Genomic DNA, 21,454 nt, shown 5'->3' on the forward strand with positions numbered 1-21,454 from the left:
GTCTGCGCATGCACAGACCAGGCTGCGTCGGCTTTGCAGCTTGTAATGTACTCACCCCGGGTGAGTAGATGACATAATTTGTCGAGCCTTGGTTATAGCATTCATCAGACAGTGCTGTTTCTCCAGACTTCCATACCAGAAAGCCTCTACTAGAGGGATAATTTTCTGTGCCATTCAGTTGGATGGTCCAAAAATTCCTCTTGGATAGTTAACCCTTTCTGCTAAGGCCGATTCCTGGGCCGGGATGAGGGTAACAAACATACTGAGCTTTAAGAAGCTACGCTTGGGCGAGAGGCAGCAATCAGATTACTTCGTGCTTCTCATCCTGGTGTTATGGCTGACTGCCAGCCTGGGATGTATCTGAACCAGTGGCCGAACCTCGTCCTACATCCAGCGATCCCCCTCAGCCGTTTCCTTTGGCTTGGGTAAAACACGAAAAGCAGACGGGATCGTCAAGTGGTCGCCCGGCTTTCGGTTCTCGCTTCAGACCCCTCACTGGCAGCCGCCTGCGTGACCTGCCGGCACGGCTTTCCTCTTTGGTGAGCACAGTCTCCATGGCGCAGACGGTCCTTTGGGCCGTGAGAGTGGTTCCTGCGGAACTCAGCGCTCCCGCGAATCCAGCATCCCCTCCCAAGTGACGAGCATGTGCCGGATACTCTGCAGCTTCCCAGCGAAACACTAACCCCACTTCCTCGAGAGTCCGCCATCGGCTGAAGGGCTGACTCCGCGAAGGACGGGGAGCCATTTTCAGCCCCGTTGTGTTCACTTACCTTGGAGCTCGATTTGTCTGACAGATTCCACGGGAAAAAGTCTCCGGGGGGAAGCTGTGTGAGTCTGTAACTTTAAAAACAACAAGTAGGGATGTGACGGACTAGTCCACAGCCTTGTCGATTAATTGCTCTATCGGGGGGGGGGGGGATGAGAAGGGGTACTTCAAAGCGGCAGTGCCATGTGAAGCCAGGCTACAGGTGGTACTGCTGCTTTGAAATGCCGCGTGCAGCCCGGGGCCAGCTGGGGTGTCCCCAGGCTGCACGTGGTGTTCGAAGCGGCAGTGCCACATAAAAGCTGGGGACTCCCCTGCTGACCCCGGCCTCCGTGCGGCGCTGCTGCTTTGAAACGCTGCAGGGAGCCCGGCGTCAGGCTCTCCGCGCCGCATGGAGCCATGTCCCCAGCTGATCCCCGGCTCCACGGGGCACTTTCGCCTTTGAAGTGTAGCAACAGCTCTTGGGCTGTTGCTGCACCTGAAAGGCAGAAGCGCCCTATCGACTAATCAAATAGTTGATGCAAAATTCATCGGCTGTTTGATTAGTCAATAACTCACAATTTAACATCCTTAATAACGAGTAGACCTGTTGCACCTTAGGGACTCGCAGAAACATGCAGCTTTGAGAGTGTGTGGCATGAGATTTCATGGGGCTGGAGAGAACCTGTGCTTTATGCCCTTCTCTGTACGTTAGCAGTAATAACCATGACCTTTCTGGTGGTGGCTTTACTTTTCTCCTCGATAACGGTGAATGTAGTATTGATGTCATACAAACACACTGACACGCGCCATCTCACATGCCATGAGGTTGCTTCCTCCACGGTGCCCCAACAATCTGCATCATCTTTGACTTTGCAGTGTGTCCTCCGTGGTCGGTCAGTCCCTGGCCCCCCTGGTTGGTCCCTGTCATCATTCTTGAACCAGTGACTCAAAGGCAAAGGGCTTAGTAGTCCCAAGTTACTTAGTGTCATTGTTATTTGCCCATTGGTATTACTATAGGGCCAAAGGACTCACTAGCCACTGTTCCCCCATCTGATGGGGTAAAACTCACGGCCTCAGTTGAAGAATCTGAATAATCCAAAGAGTTTCCAAGGCTGTTGAATGGTAGTCCCGTCCAGCAACCATCTGTGTAGGGGGTAAAGATTAGATTGCTCCCCGGGGGTAACAGTTGAGTGTTCATAAGTGGAGCCTCCATTACATTATCCTTTCTACCCCATGCTCATCGACTACTCTTGACTGACGGCTTTGGCCGGTGTTTGGTTTCCACGATGCTCTCTGCCCCAGTGGAACTCCCGTCGGGAGGTGAATAAATCGGGAACCCAGGTTTGGAAATAATGCGACTCGAATACTTCCACAGTGGCGCCTCTGTTTTGAAGAAGGCTGTGGGTTGTTGATTTGAGGGAAGAGAGGCCTCTGCCAAGCATTCTGCTTTTCCAGCCTGACTTTGTAGCAGGTGGAAAGATCTTGGAAGCTCTGTGTATGTGGGAATAGCCTTTTAGTGCGACGGGGTTGAATTCTCTGTGAGCTGGTGTGCTTTGCGGCGAGGTAATGACGTAAACTGGAAGTCATCTCCATACAGCATAGGGGTCATCAGCTATGCATTAATCACAAGGCTCTCTGATTCCTTTTCGTTTTCGAAATGCCGAACCTGGACTGACAAGAAAATATGCTTGGAGAAATGTCTGTTAGCCTAGTCACTGGGTTGGGGCAGAGCTCTACAAATCTCAGAGCTTTCAAAACCATTGGAGTCTGAACCCTGAGGTTTGTGATCAAACAAAACTTGTCCGAAACTGCCAAGTATTTTTTTTTCCTGGTTTCTGGTCAAAACTGCTATGTTTTTCCCCCTGATTTCAGTCCCAGGCATTGGCCTGCTAGAAACTTGGCCCAGAGTCACCAAAAGAATTACAAACATATTTGTGTCTCTGGAGTTGTAAGGAAACCTGAAACCAGGTGAGTTTGGCTGTCTCAGGTCTCATTAGGGAAGTTTGGCACAGCTCTAATTGGTTGCCCCCACACCCCCTCTTTGCACAGTTTAGCTCAAATTACTGGCTGCCAATGTCTTATAACAAGTCTGTGTGCTATACACCACTGTGAAAATGAGTGGAAAATCAAATTGGCTGTGAACTTTAAAGAGTTCAGAAATGAATGGCCGTTCTTATGAACGTTACGGGCTGGGAACAAAGCTGACGTATATAACTGAGAATGGGATTGTGTGTCCCATGCTCAAAACTGTATTTCCAGGACACGGTCTTATGCTCCGCATCCCTTTGACATGACCATCTACCTCCAGATACCCTGTAGTTGAACAGTTCAGCCAGATCTGTTGGTGAAGTCCAGGCAGCTTTCTGTGCGCAAGGAGAATATGGGAAGTGGAAGCAGGAAAAAAAAACCCTTTATCTTTAATCAAGTTATTGGAATGGTAAGACACATTCTATAATGTGTCTACACCTGCACTGATATGATGATAGGCCACACAGCCAAAGCTATGGAGCCATCTCATGTGGATGAAGGAAGACTGGGTTTCATTCTCCTCTGGGAGGTTGTGCTGTTTCCTTTTGCATGTCAGTGACTCTCTTGACTAGCTGAAGAGGCCCTTTGCAGACTTGAATTTTCTGCCGCAAAAGAGAAGGTGGAGATGGTCAACTTGCTTAACAAAGGGAAGGGGAAATGCAGTGTGAATATTCAATGGAGATGCGGATGCTACAAGGCTAGTAATGAACCCAGGACAGAATGAAGCAGAATTTTTATGGACGTGTCTGTTATGCATGTAAAAAGGAAATCTTTAGCAAGTTCTAGTGATGCAGAAAAACTTTAGACTTTTAGAAGGATCTTTTTAACCAACAGGCTCACAGTCTGTTCTTAGCAGTTCAAACAGGTGGCTCCATCAAACTGCAAAACAATAGCAGCTCCTAAAAGTGCTTCTAAGGTGAGATGCGGGCTTCCTGATGTTAGAGTCTCTCGTGTGCCAGCTTCAGTTAATCCCTATCCTCCCGGCTACTTGAATTCCACCCATCGTTTACACGCTTGATGCCATATGCGAATGGAGCCTGGCACTTCCTCGCACAAACGTTCACTTTTTAATGGGGTTTGTGGCATTTGAATGATGGCTTGGTGTTTTTTATACTATTCCTGGTAAATGCCACTTTGGGTAAACTGAGACTGATTATAGCCGGCAAACTAGTTCCCACCCCAGTACGCTGAATAACTCGGCCACAGGTTGGATCAGTAGGCTTTCTAATTAAGGACTGGGGTTGCTGATTTTTGTGAGTGTGGGGCTTGTGAATTGTGCACTGGGATATCTTTAAAAGGATCATCCTATTTATGTTAGCAGCTGGAGGGGGTGTTCTTTTTTCCTGCTTGGAAACTACGGATGTGCGTGTTGTTTTCAGACACCCGGAAAAACAACCTGGGCCCGTAGGTAAAAAATACCCTTCAGTTTTGCAGGTGCAATTAAGTGAGAGCACAAATGCTAAAAGTTAGGCACTCTTTGCTTGTACTTGCAAATAGCTCGATGTTTAAATGCTGGTATTTGCATACACCATTCAATGCTAGCAGTTTTAAGCCCAAACTAACATAAAGGCACAGGGCATTTTGTCTGTAAAATTGGTGAAAACACTAAACCATGAGAGACCTTGAAACATTTGTCTGTGTGGAAATAATGGAGAAATATTTGAGATCATTTGGTGGCACCTGGTGCTGTGTGTTTGCTATAGAATTTTGTCATCTTGGTTGATTCTGTTTGGCCGCCAAGCTAAGGAAGTGTGTTGGGGTGATCATCTGTGGCATGTGAGAGAGAAAACCCATTTTTCAAAATCAAAAATACTGTAATGTATCAGCCTCTGCCTGCTCCCTTTTACATCAGTGGCAAAATTCTTGTTAATTTGAATTAGAGCTGGGTTAGCGTCATTGTTTGAAGTCAAGAACATGATGTAACAGGCAGCAAATATCATTAATTATCATGGGTGTAGGAGTTTAAAAATACCATCTTTTTGTTTCTCCCTTTTATAGTAACCCTCTGGAAGCTAAAAGAAGCAACTTGTCCCCTTTCTAAATGTACAAACACGAGGTAGTTAACATAGGGTTGCTTCTGAGCACTGTATCACCTTCATATTACATATCTATATTTGTCATTTATCAATCGATAGCTACATAAAGCAATCTCAGCAGATTATTATGTGAAGAATACCACACATGAATATACAGTGTTGTAGACATGTCAGTCCCAAGATATGAGAGAGACGAGGTGAGGTCAAACCTTTCATTAGACCACTGTCTCTTGGTGAGAGAGACAAACTTTTGAGTTTACCTGAAAACTCGTCTTGCTTACCAGCCAAAGTTGGTGCAATAAAAGATACTACCTCACCCGCCGTGTCTCTCTAGTACATGAATATGGAGTTTTACTCTAACACATGCTAAATAAACAACAGAGTCGAAAAGTCTTACAGATTTTGCTATGGATGAAGCCGATAGGGTTTCTTAAATACTCAGGAGGTTCTATAGATGTTATTCCAAATCAGCACAGAATTTAGTAAAGAAAGAGATCTTTTCTGTTTTTCCTCCTCCGTTTCCTTTAACTGTTGTATGGAATTCTGTGACAGACATTTAATCTCTTAAATTCTGTAGAGTGGCTAAAAATACCTATAGCGGGATTACAGTGTTAATTTAAATTCTATGAGTCTTTCCACAAGGGGAGATAATCTAAGATTTTGAGTCCATTAAGCGCATATACTATAATCAAGCCTACGATTTCGTCACGGAGCTCTTGGAACTCACAGAATCTGTGACTTCCAGTGACCCCTGTGACTGCAGGGTCCCACCGTAGTCTGAAGGGGCAGGGAGCTGTGGGGCACCCCTCAGTTCATGGCTGCCGTGGATGGCGGGGTATCCCGAGCTCCTGGGTGGCAGAGAAACCCCCCAGAGCTCCTGGCAGCGCGGGCTTTCAGAGCTGGGAGAAGCCCTGAGCTCCAAGTTGGTGAGAAACCCAACTCCCCCCTGCTCCTGGCCATTACTGGGCCCCAGAGCTGTGGATGGCAGGGGTAGCCCTAGCCCCTGTGGACGGAGGGGGAACCCCTCGAGCTCCCTGCCACTGTGGGCCCCTGTAGCTGCTGCAGACTGCTCCTGTCCCTCATGCGACTGCCCCACTGCAGACGATGTGGGGACTCGCAGATCCCTATTTTGTCCCAGCTTCCATGAAGTTTTGGGGTTTTTTTGCCCACGACCTGGCCGTGACTTTTACTGAAAATATCCGTGACAGAAGCTTTAACTGTCATTTCATCCTGTCTAGCACTGTTGCCTTTTGTGTGCTTAGCGTCAAGCAGGTGCCTGAGGGTATGTCTACACTTGCAGCCTATTTCAGAATAGGGCTGCAAATGTAGGCATTCGGAATTGCAAATCAAGCCCGGGATTTAAATATCCCACGCTTGATTTGCATCTTCCCGCCTGGCCACCATTTTTTTAAATTTACAAGCCCGGAATAACTGCCCACGTCTACACGGGGCAGTAAAATGGGCGTTCGTAATAAAGCCCTATTTCGAACTACCTGTTATTCCTCCTGCAATGAGGTTTAACAGGAAGTTCGAAATAGGGGTTTATTTCGAACGTCCGTTTCGCTGCCGTGTGTAGACGCAGGCAGTTATTCCGGGCTTCCAAATTTCAAAAATGGCACCCAGCCGAGAAGATGCAAATCAAGCGCAGGATATTTAAATCCTGGGCTTGATTGGCAATTCTGAATGCCTACATTTGCAGCCCTATTCCAAAATAGGCTGCAAGTGTAGACATACCCTAAGGCTTCACTAGATCACACTGCGATCACAAGGAACAAGACACAAACGTGGTTCAGAGACGCGCAGTGCGATGTGTTGGTTACACACGGCCTCTGGAATGTGTCGTAGAGGACAGAGCTTTTCAGAAGCATTTGAACAGAGCAGCAGAAAGCAATTTGGTGATTACAGAGGGTGAGACGCTCCTTGCTTTACTAACCGTTTTAGTCACAATGGTTTTGTGTAAGCAAGGTGAGCAGAATTTAGTCCCCCCGCTGGCTGCGTGCTCCCTGCGGCACTTATACCGTTGAAATGTAACAAGAACTGGCAGGACTCTTGCTGCATTTCAAAGGCAGAGGTGCCCTTATTGACTAATCGAATAGTCGATGCACGTTGCATCAGGTGTTTGATTAGTTGATTAATCTAAATTTTAACATCCTTAGTATCTGCTGAATTTGGAGGTTCGTAGCGCTGTCTGATGCCACGGATTGAAAATTCTCTGCTGAAGACAGTGGGGTGTTAGCTCCTTAATAACGGATGGCAGTGAATGTCATTTAGAGCAAGATGCTCTTTTTTTAAAAAAAAAAAAAAAAAAAAAAAAAAAAGAGTATTGAATATCCAGAACCACATGCTCCTCTCGGCAGTGTTCCCTCTAAGCTGTGAGCTCAGGTGGCCACCCAGGAGAGATTCAGCTGCTGCCCAGCTGATTAGCAGAGAACCACAGTCACTCACAGCTGGAAGCATGTGTTTCTATTGCTGGTGCGCATCCACACATGCCTCGGTACATATAATAAAATTAATTCCACACGTGGGTGGAAAAAAATTAGCGGGAACATTGGCTGTCAGTTACACGGGTATAAATCCAACATATATGAAATCCATGGAACTATTCTGGACTTACATCAGTGTCACTAAATCCAGCTGCCACCGTTCACATTGGGGAGTGGTTTAGAATAAAGTGAAAAAGATAATGCGGGTTGGAAAATAAACACAGGCTGCTCACCATGTAATTAAGAGCTGGGCACCAAGCACATAATGACCTTTTATGTCTTGACACAACTTGCTTTTGCAAAGCCTCAAACAGCACTGTTCACAAGGCTGGGGGCATTGGGGTACAACAATAAATAAAAATGAGAAGTGCCGGGAATTTGAAAGCCTTTCAGTGATTTAGTCAGAGACAAAGTTATTTACCCGTTCAATTGAACAGCACACTTTCTCCTTTAAAACAGTAGCCTTTCACTGCCATCCAAGTCTTCTCTGACTTCCTTTGCAAATGTCATCTGACACAATACAAAGCCATTCGTTTGCGGCGTCAATAAGCTTGTGTTTCTCCATCGCCGTTTTTTAAGGGTTTTTGGTTTGGTTTGGTTTGGTTTGGTTTGGTTTTTTTGGCCTCAAAGACAACTAAACTGCAGTAAGGAAACACTTTAATGGAAACTGTGCTAAATGTGTTGTTTGCCTGTTAGTTCGGACAGTTCGCATTTATGCCACATGGCATTTGCAAAGAAATTATTTCGTTCTTGAAGCAGTAGGACTGCAAATGAAATAGAAGTGACTTATTCCAGTTTTACATCGTTTTTGCTCCTACTACAAAAAAGATCCAGTCATGGATTTTACATTGAAAAATTGCAGCCCTTCCATTCATAATGCAGACTATTGCGTGGCAACTGTCGGTAGTTTAGAAAAGATATTGAGTGACTACTGGAGGTATGCTTTCTGGAATGATTTATTACACAACCACACTCCATTTTGGGAGAAGAGGTGGATCGGGTTAGTAATTATTTCCTGCTGATTTTTAGCACGAGGAGCAGCAGTGTATAAGCAGGGTTGCCAGGTGGTTTCAACAAAAATACCAGACACACTTGACATTACATCACAATCTACATTACATCACATTTAGAAAATACTGGACATTTATATTTTCTCAATTTGTTTCCCAAACAGAAAGCTCAAATACTGGACTGTCAGGTTCAAAATCGAACACCTGGCAACCCTACGTATAAGTGTGGCAGAGGAATGGCTGTGTATTCATGAGTTCTCCAAAGGCTCTTTGTCACAATTGACTATAAGGGTACATCTCCAGAGCAGCGTTATTTTGGAATGACATCCGTTAGTCCGAAAGAACTATGGGAGCGTCTACCCAACTTGCCCATTATTTTGAAAAATAGCCTAGTGTTTTAGAGAGACCGTATGGTCTGTTGGGTCCAAAATTAGCTTTCAAAAATGGCTGTTAGAATTTTTAAAAATTGTGAAGTGGTGCTCAAACAGTAGACAGCAATGGTTTTGACATAGAGATTTATGGCCGACTAAGTACATTGTAGGAATTTCATGAAGTACCTTAAATATTTACACAATAGGCATTTAAGGAAATGCTGGGATGTTTCCAAAGGAGCTGTTGATCATTTTAGATCCTGCAGACCACTTTTTTTTAATACACATTTTCAAAAACTTGTCTGTATTCCAGGAGTTCTTTTTCACCTAATTGCTTTTAAATAGACAAACAAATGGAAACTCATACACAGGAACCTATAAATAACATGAATGGCCTGGCTGGAACCCTCAGGAGCCAGGAAACATAGAATCACGACTGAAACGTTGCCCTTAGCACCTTAACTGACGGTGGATTGTGGAGCTGATTCGATTCTCCGCCAAGAGACACCAGGGTAGTCACTTGACACCAGAGTAGTCACTTGACTCTGTGTGCCACCCTACCGAACTCCCGGGGTTGAGCTGAGAGAGGAAGAAGAGTGTTGTTTAATGTGTAGAGCCCGGGACTGGAAATGAGAACTAATAAGACGGATTCTACTAGTAGCTCTGCTACCCGGCTTTGAACAAGTGGACTGACCTCTGCATCTCTGTAGTCTTGTCTCTGAAATGGGAAAGAGTGCAGCTTACGGCCTCATAGCAGTCTTGCAAGGCATAGTTCAACACTATTCCTAAGTAGAGCCCTACCAGATCCACAGCCATGTGAAACTCATCATAGGATCTGGTCTTCGCGTGCGCTGTCTCTCTGGTCTTTCGGCTGCTTTTACGCCGTACTGCACAGAGTTCCTGGGAGAGACCAGCGTTTCTCAAACTGGGCGTCCTGACCCAAAAGGGAGTTGCAGGGGGACCACAAGGTAATTTTAGTAGGGACACGGTATTGCCACCCTTACTTCTGCCCTGGGCCCGTGGGGAGGGGTGGTTGGGATGTTGGCCGGGTGCCCAGCTCTGAAGGCAGCGCCCCACAAGCGGCAGCACAGAAGCAGGGGTAGCGCCACAGTGCCCCATGTGCCCTCTCAGCACGGGGCTCCCGGAGGGGGGCACTTGCTGACTGAGGTCCCAGCTGTGCCGGCAGCCGTACAGAAGTAAGGGTGGCCACACCATCCCAGGCCAGCCGCTGCCTCTCTCCATCTGCCCAGCTCTGGAGGCAACGCTGCAGCCCGCAGCGATGCAGAAGTAAGGGCAACAATACTCTACACTTGCAACGCCGTGAGATTTCTGTTTTAAATACATGACATCATGGAATTTATCATGTTTAACATCCTCTGGCCGTGAAATTGACCGGAATGGACAGTGAATGTCGGAGGATCCTATGCTGAAGGCACTACACAAGCCAGATGTGCCAGAGGTGAAATTAGTGCAAAATAATCATGACTTACAGTTTTGGCTTAGAACTCGGCTGGTGTCAGCTTTTGTGGCAGTAGCTGTCCGAACGTTATCATTTGAGGCTAGCCATTGCGCCGTCTGCGTTCACCAAAGAGCGCAGTGATCCTACGGAGATGGCTGGGAAGCTCTGTCAGGGACGATTCTGATGGAGTTCTTCAGTAGCCTTTGATTCCCGTGACGGCAAGACTACCATATTTCCCAGCAGTGTAGATTCACTGCCTGCAGTTGGCACTGTGGTTGCTCAGCTAGCGTTTCGGTGTACGGGACTCCAGCTATGGATGGGGGGGGGGGTGCCTTGTGATTAGGCCTGAGGTGCTAGACAGAAGCGTGACTGCTTTGGTTTACATGTGTCGCCATACTTGTGTCTCCTCTGAAACGTAGCCTCCTATTCACCTCCCGCTGAAATCTACAAAATGCTCCTGTTGACCTTCCCTGGGAGTGGAATGAAGCCCCCAGTGCCTTCACTGGATTACAGCTCTATCCCCGTACAGTCCTTTAAACTTTAGCCTTTGAAAATGTTCCCCCTGCCATCAGCTGTTAAGGGTGTAAAATTCCGTTTCATTCATGAGCTGGTTAAGTTAGCTGATTGAACAGGGGAGGGAGTTGGCAGCTTCACAGGTCCAGAAGCAGCAGGGGGAGAGGGCTGCCGGCCAGTCTCCTTGCCCCTCACGTGCTACTGCTTCCACCTTGCGCAAGGCTGCCTACTCGCGGGCTGGGAGCTGGCACCCTTCCTACCCTGCCGCTTCCCCCTCTGCTGACTCCTGGGGGGCCATTCCCGGGGAATGCTTAACTGGTTACCTGTTCACACCCCTACCAACTCTGGGCCATCAGTAAAGATCACTTATAGCAGTGAGTTCACTCTCCATCCGTGTGGTCCAGAAGGACTCAGAGAGGGTGGAATAAACAGGATGTCTGAGTGATCAGACAGCCGGCAAGGTGCAACTTTCAGACGTCTGCATTTCTTTGGGAAATGCCGCTTTAGAAGACACACCCTGGAAGCAGAATGGTGGCTTTGTCACCTGTGTCTTCGTCTTTCTGTACCGCTTCTGCGCTCAGTAAATCTGGAATCACTTGATTGATTCACTGCCGCATAACCTGGCTATGTGGCGTGAGGGTGGGCATTCTTGTGCCATCTGACTATGCAGCCGAGACATGTCTGAGGTTGCTGCTTCTTAATTTCTCCAGCATTAAGGTATTAAAAAGGATCCTCGGATCCCGCGGACTTCACTGGGACTTGCTGGTATGGAGCACCTCCTGGAGTTCTCAGCTCAAGGTCCATGCGACCCCTAGTGGACACTCCGCTGTAATTTATCAAGCCCTTTCAGTTGATCAGTGAGATTTTGGAACCGAGCAATGGATCTGTTGGTGCTAGTGGTTAGCAGGGCTAGAGTTTTTTGGCTGGATCCTGCATGTACCATGCCTAGGAAGGAAGACTGAAAGAATTGGGCTTGTTTAGTTTGGAAGATTGAGAGGGGACATGATAGTGGTTTTCAGATATCTAAAAGGGTGTCACAAGGGTAAAGAATGTGAGTGAGGCCAAACAGCAAAAATTAAGATGTTTGTACACCAATGCGAGGAGCCTAGGCCACAAAATGGAGGAACTAGAGCTATTGGTCCAGAAAGTGAAACTAGATATTATAGGAATAACAGAAACATGGTGGAATACTAGTCATGACTGGAGTACAGGTATTGAAGGCTATGTGCTGTTTAGGAAAGACAGAAATAAGGATAAAGGTGGTAGAGTCGCATTGTATATCGATGAGGTAGATTGTAAAGAAATAAAAAGTGATGGAATGGAAAAGACAGATTCTGTCTGGGCAAAAATCACATTGGGGAAGAAAACTATCAGATCCTCCCCTGGGATAGTGCTTGGGGTGTGCTATAGACCACTGGGATCTAATTTGGATATGGATAGAGACCTCTTTAATGTTTTTAATGAAGTAAATACTCATGGAAACTGCGTAATCATGAGAGACTTCAACTTTCCAGATATAGATTGGAGAACAAGTGCTAGTAATAATAGGGCTCAGATTTCCTTAGATGCGATAGCTGATGAATTCCTTCATCAAGTAGTTGCAGAACCAACAAGGAGGGATGCCATTTTAGATTTGGTTTTGGTGACTAGTGAGGACCTCATAGATGAAATGGTTGTAGGGGACAACCTTGACTCGAGCGATCATGAGCTTAATTCAGTTCAAACTAAATGGAAGGATAAACAAAAATAAATCTGAGACTAGGGTTTTTTATTTCAAAAGGGCTAACTTTAATAAATTAAGGAAATTAGTTAGGGAAGTGGATTGGACTAAAGAATTTATGGATCTAAAGGCGGAGGAGGCCTGGGATTATTTTAAGTTACAATTGCAGAAGCTATCAGAAGCCTGTATCCCAAGAAAGGGGAAAAAATTTATAGGCAGGTGCTTTAGACCAAGCTGGGTGAGCAAGCATCTAAGAGAGGTAATTAAGAAAAAGCAGAAAGCATATAAGGAGTGGAAGATGGGAAGGACCAGCAAAGAAAACTACCTTTTTGAGGTTAGAGTATGTAGGGACAAAGTGAGAAAGGCTAAAAGTCAGGTAGAGTTGGACCTTGCAAAGCGAATTAAAACCAATAGTAAAAATTTTATCGCCGTATAAATAGGAAAAAAACAAAAAAAGAAGATGTGGGACTGCTAATCACTGAGGATGGTGTGGAGGTTAAGGATAATCTAGGCATGGCCCAATATCTAAACAAATACTTTGCTTCAGTCTTTAATGAGGCTAATGAAGAGCTTAGGGATAATGGCAACATAACAAATGAGAATAAGGATATGGAGGTAGATATTACCATATTCAAAGTAAGAGCCAAACTCGAACAGCTTAATAGGAGTAAATCGGGGGGCCCAGAGAATCTTCATCCAAGAATATTAAAGGAACTGGCACATGAAATATCAAATCCATTAGCAAAAATTTTAAATAAATCTCTAAACTCAGGGGTTGTACCATTTGACTGGAGAATTGCTAATATAGTTCCTATTTTTAAGAAAGGGAAAAAAAGTTACCCGGGTAACTGCAGGCCTATTAGTTTGACATCTGTAGTATGCAAGGTCTTGGAAAAATTTTTGAAGGAGAAAGTAGTTAGGGACATTGAGGTTAATGGCAATCGGGACAAATTACAACATGGTTTTACAAAAGATAGATCATGCCAAACCAATCTGATCTCCTTCTTTGAGAAAGTAACAGATTTTTTAGATAAAGGAAATGCAGTGGATCTAATCTACCTCAATTTCAGTAAGGCATTTGATACAGTACCACATGGGAAATTATTGGTTAAACTGGAAAAGATGGGGATCAATATGAAAATTGAGAGGTGGATAAGCAACTGGTTAAAGGGGAGACTACAGCAGGTCATACTGAAAGGTGAACTGTCAGATTGGAGGGAGGTTACTAGTAGAGTTCCTCAGGGATCAGTTTTGGGAGCAATCTTATTTAATCTTTTTATTACTGACCTCGGCACCAAAAGTGGGAGGGTGCTAATGAAGTTTTCGGATGACACAAAGTTGGGAGGTATTGCCAATTCAGAAAAGGATCGGGATATTATACAGGAAGATCTGGATGATCTTGTAAATTGGAGTGATAGCAATAGGATGAAATTTAATAGTGAGAAGTGTAAGGTTATGCATTTAGGGATTAATAACAGGAATTTTAGTTATAAGCTGGGGACACATCAGTTGGAAGTAACGGAAGAAGAGAAGGACCTTGGAGTCCTGGTTGATCACAGGACTATGAGCCACCATTGTGACATGGCTGTGAAAAAGGCTAATACGGTCTTGGGATGCATTAGGCAAGGTATTTCCAGTAGGGATAAGGAGGTGTTAGTGCCGTTATACAAGGCATTGGTGAGACCCCATTTGGAATACTGTGTGCAGTTCTGGTCTCCCATGTTTAAGGAGGATGAATTCAAACTGGAACAGGTACAAAGAAGGGCCACTAGGATGATCCGAGGAATGGAAATCCTGTCTTATGAAAGAAGACTCAAGGAGCTTGGCTTGTTTACCTTAAACAAAAGAAGGCTGAGGGGGGACATGATTGCTCTTTTTAAATATATTAGAGGGATAAATACCAGGGAGGGAGAAGAATTATTTAAGCTCAATACCAATGTGGACACAAGAACAAATGGATATAAGCTGGCTATTAGGAAGTTTAGACTCTAAATTAGACGAAGGTTTCTAACCATCAGAGGAGTGAAGTTCTGGAACAGCCTTCCAAGGGAAGTAGTGGGGGCAAAAGACCTATCTGGCTTCAAGATTAAGCTAGCTGGGCTTATGAAAGGGATGCTTTGATGGGATAACGTGATCTTGGCAACTAATTGACCTTTCACTATCAGTGGTAAATAGGTCAATGGAGGGATGATCGGAGTTACTATAGAGAACTTTCTGGGTGTCTGGCTGGTGAGTCTTTCCTAATGCTCAAGCTTCAGCTGATCGCCATATTTGGGGTCAGGAAGGAATTTTCCTCCAGGGTAGATTGGCAGAGGCCCTGGAGGTTTTTTGCCTTCTTCTGTAGCATGGGGCACGGATCACTTGCTGGAGGATTCTCTGCATCTTGGGGTCCTTAAACCATTTGAGGACTTCAATATCTGAGATATAAGTGAGAGGATTATTCTAGGAGGGGGTGGGTGAGAGTCTGTGGCCTGCACTGTGCAGGGGGTCAGACTAGATGATCATAATGGTCCCTTCTGACCTTGAAGTCTATGAGGAGGAGGCAGAAAAATAGTTCTTCCTGGCCTCTGAGGATAGATCAAGAAGCAATGGGCTTAAACTGCAGCAAGGGAGGTTTAGGTTGGACATTAGGAAAAACTTCCTACCTGTTAGGGTGGTTAAGCACTGGAATAAATTGCCTAGGGAGGTTGTGGACTCTCCATCTCTGGAGATATTTAAGAGTAGGTTAGATAAATGTTTATCAGGGATGATCTAGATGATACTGGGTCCTGCCATGAGGGCAGGGGGACTGGACTCTGACCTCTCAAGGTCTCTTCCAGTTCTAGTGTTCTATGATTCTATAGACCCGTAGAGATCGACTGCCTAATGGCATTTCCACTAGGACGAAAGGACTACTCCGATGAAGGGGGTGTAGAATTGTCACATGGTCCCATCATAGTGGTCTGCTCGAGAAGAATCTGGACCAAACTGAAATGCTGGCCTAGCTTAGAAAAAGTGATCCAGAGCCATGATGTTTGCTGCTTCCTTTCATTCAGGGGCACACACTGTATTACTCCTGGTAGTTACTAGAAAAAACTACGTCACCCTCATTGAAAGTCTGGTTCCCTCTTGCGCGTGCACACACATAGCAGCCCTCCAGATAGATGTTATTCTGCAGATTTCATTTACCGCCTGCTGACATCCTTTACTGAGCTGCTTCCAATTTTGCCCAGCTATGTTAGAGGAGGCGGCTGACTTGGAAGCGACGCATATTTTAATGGCAGTGGGTCATAACATCATTGAGCCTGTGCAGCCAGGGGACTGTGAGTGCTCCCAGATCTGACGTGCCGCTTGTTTAGTGGCACAGGCATATTCTTTTCTCTCTGCGCCGTACAGCTTGCTGATTGTTGTGTGCTTCCTGAGATGCGCCGTTTTCTCCCAGCACACGGATGTCTAGATCACAAAGGAAATAAACATGCGCTGTACACAGGGAATAGCCATCCGGAATAACAGACTGAAGTGTTAAATGCTGGGGGTGGAGGGGAGGAGAGGAGAGAGATGAAGGTAAAACACTGGAAGCAAATAATTGGTTTTACATTAGGGATGTAAGTGACTAATTGGATAGTCGACACTCTAGTCGACTAGTCGCTTCCCTCCCACTTGCTGCCTCCATCAGAAAGAGGCAGTAAGTGGGGAAGGAAGAGGAGGAGGTGCTTGGGGGAGCCAGCTGAAAAGCCGGTTCCCCCAGCTCCAGCTCTGTGGAAGGGGGTAGGGGCGCAGTGGCGACGTTCCACCTTCGAAGTATACAAGAGTCCCCACTGGGGCTCTTGTACATTTCAAAGCGGAAGCGCTGGATGGAGCCCGGGGCGAGTGGGGGACTCAAGAGTCCCCCACTAGCCCCAGGCTCCATGCGGCATTTCAATCTTTGAAATACACAAAGGCACTTCTGTAGCACTTCCATCTTTGAAATGTTGCCACAGCCAGGTGGGCTCTTGCTACATTTCAAAGCAGAAGCGCCCTTTTCGACTAATGGAGTAGTCAACGGAAAATTCGATTCATTTCTTAATCTAATTGTAACATCCCTGTCTTGAATTTCAAAATTCTGTTCTTCTTCTCCAAGATCCCACATCTGTCTTGTTTCACTGCGTGTTGCATTTATTTTTGCTTTTTATTTAAGGAGCAGTCACTTTCAAAAGCAACTTCGTTTGCTCATGATCCTTCGTTATGCAGCGGAGGTGGATTACGAGAGAGGTGGATTTTGTTGGAGGTTAAAGGCTAGATTCTGACGGGGGCTACCTGGTTGCACAACGGAACGTGGGGGGAAGTAAGAGCATGCAATTCTTCATTTTGCTGAGGTCCACAGAGCCCTTCGGATGGGCCACGGTTTCCCAGCCTATGGGTTGGGACCCAAATATGGGTCGCCATTACATTTCAAAAGGGTCGCCAAGTGTCTCCCCAGGTGGCTCTGCCCTCCCTCCTCCCCTCGTTTTTGAATTGCCTTGGGTCACCAAGTCTTCCTGAGTTGTCAAAATGGGTCCCCATCTGGAAAAGGTTGGGAACCGCTGGGATGGGCACTCGAGCCTGCTTGCAGCATGGGTGCAGAACTAGCTGTGACGGTCGCTGGCTTTGAGGGAAGTCCCGCCTCTCAAGTTCCCATCCGGTCTTTCTGTCTCCTCAGTGGCTGGTAGCTCCCCCAGCCTTTCCTGCCGCAGAGCGTTTGGGAAGGAAATTGCAGCCTTTATTTCCAGTTCCTCGCTGATCGTGGGACTCAGTGATGTGTCTGCCTGATTCCCAGCTGTGTCTAGGGCTGCAGTTACCCTCTGGGGAGTTTGTCTCTGGCCCTGCGGGATCCAGGTTGAGTAAAAAGATCCCCAGTTCGGGACAACACTGGAGTTAGGTGGATCCTCCAGAATGGAGATGGAAATCGACGTCCAGAGATCTGGGTTTGTCGCCTTAGGCTCTGCAGTAGATATTTTTTCCTCAAACTCCATGCAACCCAACCTATAGTTCAAGGAAGTAGAAATGAATTATCCTGGCTGCCGACATCCCAAATGGAGACACCTTCAGGGGATGGGGAATTCCCTGGTTTCCTGTGATTGGCAAGGCTGGTCCCGTCTCCTGGCTGTAAGCAGGCTGACGTACCTGTTGGAACAGATCTCGGGCGCTTGTTACTTCAGGCTAGCACCGTAGCTGGGTGTAACTGCGTTGTACAGGGGTGTGAAAAATCCACCCCCTGAGTGATGTGGTGACAGCAAAATTCCCCCCTCTGTAAAGCAGCATCTTCGCGGAATGTTTTAAGGAGAGAAGGAGAGAAAAGGAGAGAAATTGTCAGGTGAACACAGAACTCCACCTGGAGGGGCTAGGAGTAACTAGGCACCATATGCAGCCTCATTCCTACTCCTTCCCCATCTGCTGCTCCGTGGCCAGCACAGCTGAAACTGGCCTGGCCGGCATCATAATGCACTGCTGGGTAAAGTGAGCAGCAAACCCCTGGCAAGGAGCGAGCCAGGGAGGAATTGTGTCTCAGTGCCTCCTGCAGCTACTCCAGGCCTGGGGCAGAGGGGTGTTCAAGACCATGGCTAACACGGCAGTGTGGCCCAACGGATGTCACTCACAGACAACGCCCCGTGCAAGATGGCTCGTCACACACGCCCCACGCTACCAGACAGAGCCGGGAAACCAGAGTCAAGTGGCAGGGCAGAGGAAAATGGGCCCGGGGTGGATGTTTATGTTAGTAAGTCTGGGTCTGGGGCACAGAGAGGCTCTTTGGAAGGGATGGAATGAAGAAATGCTGGATGCCTGGCATTGTGGGACCAGGAGGTAATTCTGTGCACCTAACGGGTACGCCTGCACCACACAATAGAAACCCGCAGCCGCGAGTCTCAGAGGGACAGCCGACTCAGGCTTGCACTGTGGGGCTAAACGCAGTGGAGACACGTGTCCCCTCTGATCTTTTTCCATCCAGAGGTGGATTTTTTCCTATTCATGTGCAGAATACATTTTTATGTGCACTGAGGCATGTGTGAGAGTGCACCACCCGGAGGAACACAGACCTAGCTGGGGGCGCTCTGCTAAGCAGCTGGGCGGCACTGGAATCTCTCCAGAGAGGCTGCCCAAGCATATGGCTTACAGGGAACACTGGGGTAGACCAGCAGTTCTCAGATTTTAGCCACCTGAGGTCCCCCATTTTGGTTTAAAATTTTTCATGGACCCCCCTCCCCCGAAAGCCTCTCCTCCTTGCTCAGCTCCTGGCCCTGCCTCTTAAGCCCCGCCCCTGCTCCACCTCTTCCTGCCCCTGTTCCACCCCACTGCTCCCCTTCCCTCATGCATGCCATTGAACAGGGGATAAGCATGCAGGAGGCCTGCGAGGAAGCAGGGGGAGGAGCTGAAAGAGTGAAGGGAGGGGGGCGAGCTGATCTGCAGGGCTGGCAGGCGCCTGGCGGTTCGCAGACTCCAGTTTGAGAAACACTGGTGTAGACGGTTGAGCTCAGGCTGGAACACCCTGAAATGACACTGCAGTTTTGAGCTAACTGGGCAGCGGGAGCCCTGGTTGGCTGGCATTGCTCTGAGACCCGCTGCTGCCATGTAGGTGGGTTTTGCCGTGGAGACGCCCTCAGAGGCCCACGGAAGAAGGCAAGAACACTGGAATGGGAGAAGAGCACATAAAGTGAGCACGGGCGGGCGGTGCGGGGGGTGCCCCGAGCCTCACCTGCAGCCCCGCCCCCTCTGCTGAGGCCCCGCCTCCAATGGGGAAGAGAGGAGGCGGGGCAGTGCATCGCACTCCCCAACCTCCCTGGAGCACCGGGGGAATGAGAGGGAGAGGTGAGGGAAGAGTGGTTCCAGCCAGGAGCACTGGGAAGGCAGGCGCTGGGGACAGCAACGCACCGCCCCCAGAACACCTACAGTAGGCAGGCCGTGGGCGCGGCCAGGCTGGCTGGCGGTTTGGGAAGGCAGAGCCTTCCCCCTAGGGTGAGGCAGGTCTGATGGATGGAGGAAAAGGGCGGGGAATGTGATAAGTGACACTCAGAAGGCGCTGCTGTGTTGTTTGCTACGGCACATTGGTGTGAATCAGAGTAACACAAATTATTGTGGGAGCTCCTGGGGTCTCCCAGGCATTACAAACGATGATAAGTAGGGTTGTAAAATCCCATGAAATAGGTGAACCCGTTAAACGTGAAGGACAGGGGCTGCTCCTGATGCCTGGAGCAGCCCCTGTCTGTGTTGGGCCACACGGGGCTGGAGCAGCCCCCTACCCATGGCGGGCGGGGAGCTGTTTCCGCCCCCACCGGTTAACCAGAATCCGGTAAGCATCACCACTTACAGTCATCTTCAAAGACATATAGATGAAAGTGTCCCGATTTTTAGTTTACTCTATGAAATACATTTTATCAGCCATCCCATCCCTTTCTCTTGGACCCACCGCTAGCTCCAGGTTCTGGGCAGGAAAACGTTATGCATTATCTTCTTTGATAAGATAACGAGCCTTGTGGATAAGGGAGAAGCGGTGGATGTCATATACCTAGACTTTAGTAAGGCATTTGATACGGTCTCGCATGATATTCTTATTGATAAACTAGGCAAATATAACTTAGATAGGGCCACGATAAGGTGGGTGCATAATTGGCTGGATTACCGTAGTCAGAGAGTTGTTGTTAACGGTTCTAAATCCTGCTGGAAAGGGATAACAAGTGGAGTTCCTCAAGGGTCTGTTTTGGGACCCGTACTGTTCAATATCTTCATCAATGATGTAGATATTGGGATAGAGAGTACGCTTATTAAGTTTGCAGATGATACCAAACTGGGTGGGGTTGCGACTTCTTTGGAGGATAGAGACATAATTCAAAATGACCTTAGCAAGTTAGAGAAATGGTCAGAGGTAAACAGGATGAGGTTTAATAAAGAGAAATGCAAAGTGCTCCACTTAGGAAGGAACAATCAGTTCCATACATACAAGATGGGAAGCGACTGTCTAGGAAGGAGCATGGCGGAAAGAGATCTAGGGGTCATAGTGGACCACAAGTTGAATATGAGTCAACAGTGTGATACTGTTGCAAAAAAAGCAAATATGATTCTAGGTTGTATCAACAGGTGTGTTGTAAGCAAAACTCGTGAAGTCATTCTGCCGCTCTACTCTGCGCTCGTTAGGCCTCAGCTGGAGTACTGTGTCCAGTTCTGGGCGCCACATTTCAAGAAAGATGTGGAGAAATTGGAAAGGGTACAGAGAAGAGCGACAAGAATGATTAAAGGTTTAGAGAACATGACCTATGAAGCCAGGCTTCATGAACTGGGCTTGTTTAGTTTGGAAAAAAGAAGATTAAGGGAGGACATGATAGCGGTTTTCAAATATCTAAAAGGGTGTCACAAGGAGGAAGGAGAAAATTTGTTCCTCTTGGTTTCTGAGGACAGGACAAGGAGTAATGGGCTTAAAGTGCAGCAGGGGAGGTTTAGATTGGACATTAGGAAAAAATTCCTAACTGTCAGGGTGGTCAAATATTGGAATAAATTGCCAAGGGAGGTGGTGGAATCTCCCTATCTGGAGATATTTAAGAACAGGTTAGATAGACATCTGTCAGGGATGGTGTAGACGGAGCTTGGTCCTGCCTTGAGGGCGGGGGGCTGGACTCGATGACCTCTTGAGGTCCCTTCCAGTCCTATTATTCTATGATTCTATGATTAACGTGGTGCGTGTGATGGGGCATCACAAAGACTGCTATATTTCCCCGGGCCAAAGCTGCCAAATGAATGCTTTTAGCCCATCTCCTTTCCGTTGAAGAATTCACTGAATGGAACGTAGTGACACGGTCCCTGGTGTGGGGACGGACCTCCAGGATCACCATGGTAGCAATGGAATGACTTCAGATGAACGTCGGTGTAGGGCAGATGTTTGCCTTTTGTGTGCCGCAAGAATACTGCCCCCTTAATCTTTAAATAACAGCTAGACCTAGTTCCGCATCTTACCGTGTAAACAAGCACAATGTGGATCAAGCTGGAGGTCTGTGCTCGGAACCTGTAGTCTTGGCTGGCTGCACCGCTCTACTGAAGGTGGATTGAGTGCAATGAGCTTCATTTTATACAAATCAAGGGCATCCCATAGGCCCAGGGCTCAGTAG

The 21,454-nt window shown here is 47.2% G+C and overlaps 1 protein-coding gene across 1 annotated transcript in view; it reads left to right on the forward strand.

Annotated features, from left to right (window-relative positions):
* The window catches only part of SMAD6 (SMAD family member 6), a 100,224-nt gene that overhangs the window by 53,907 nt on the left and 24,863 nt on the right, over window positions 1–21,454 (forward strand). The gene's annotated exons all lie outside the window — the stretch shown is intronic.

The sequence above is a fragment of the Pelodiscus sinensis genome, chromosome 14 (genome assembly GCF_052426305.1).
Source record: "Pelodiscus sinensis isolate ZL-2025 chromosome 14, ASM5242630v1, whole genome shotgun sequence".
NCBI lineage: Eukaryota > Metazoa > Chordata > Testudines > Trionychidae > Pelodiscus > Pelodiscus sinensis.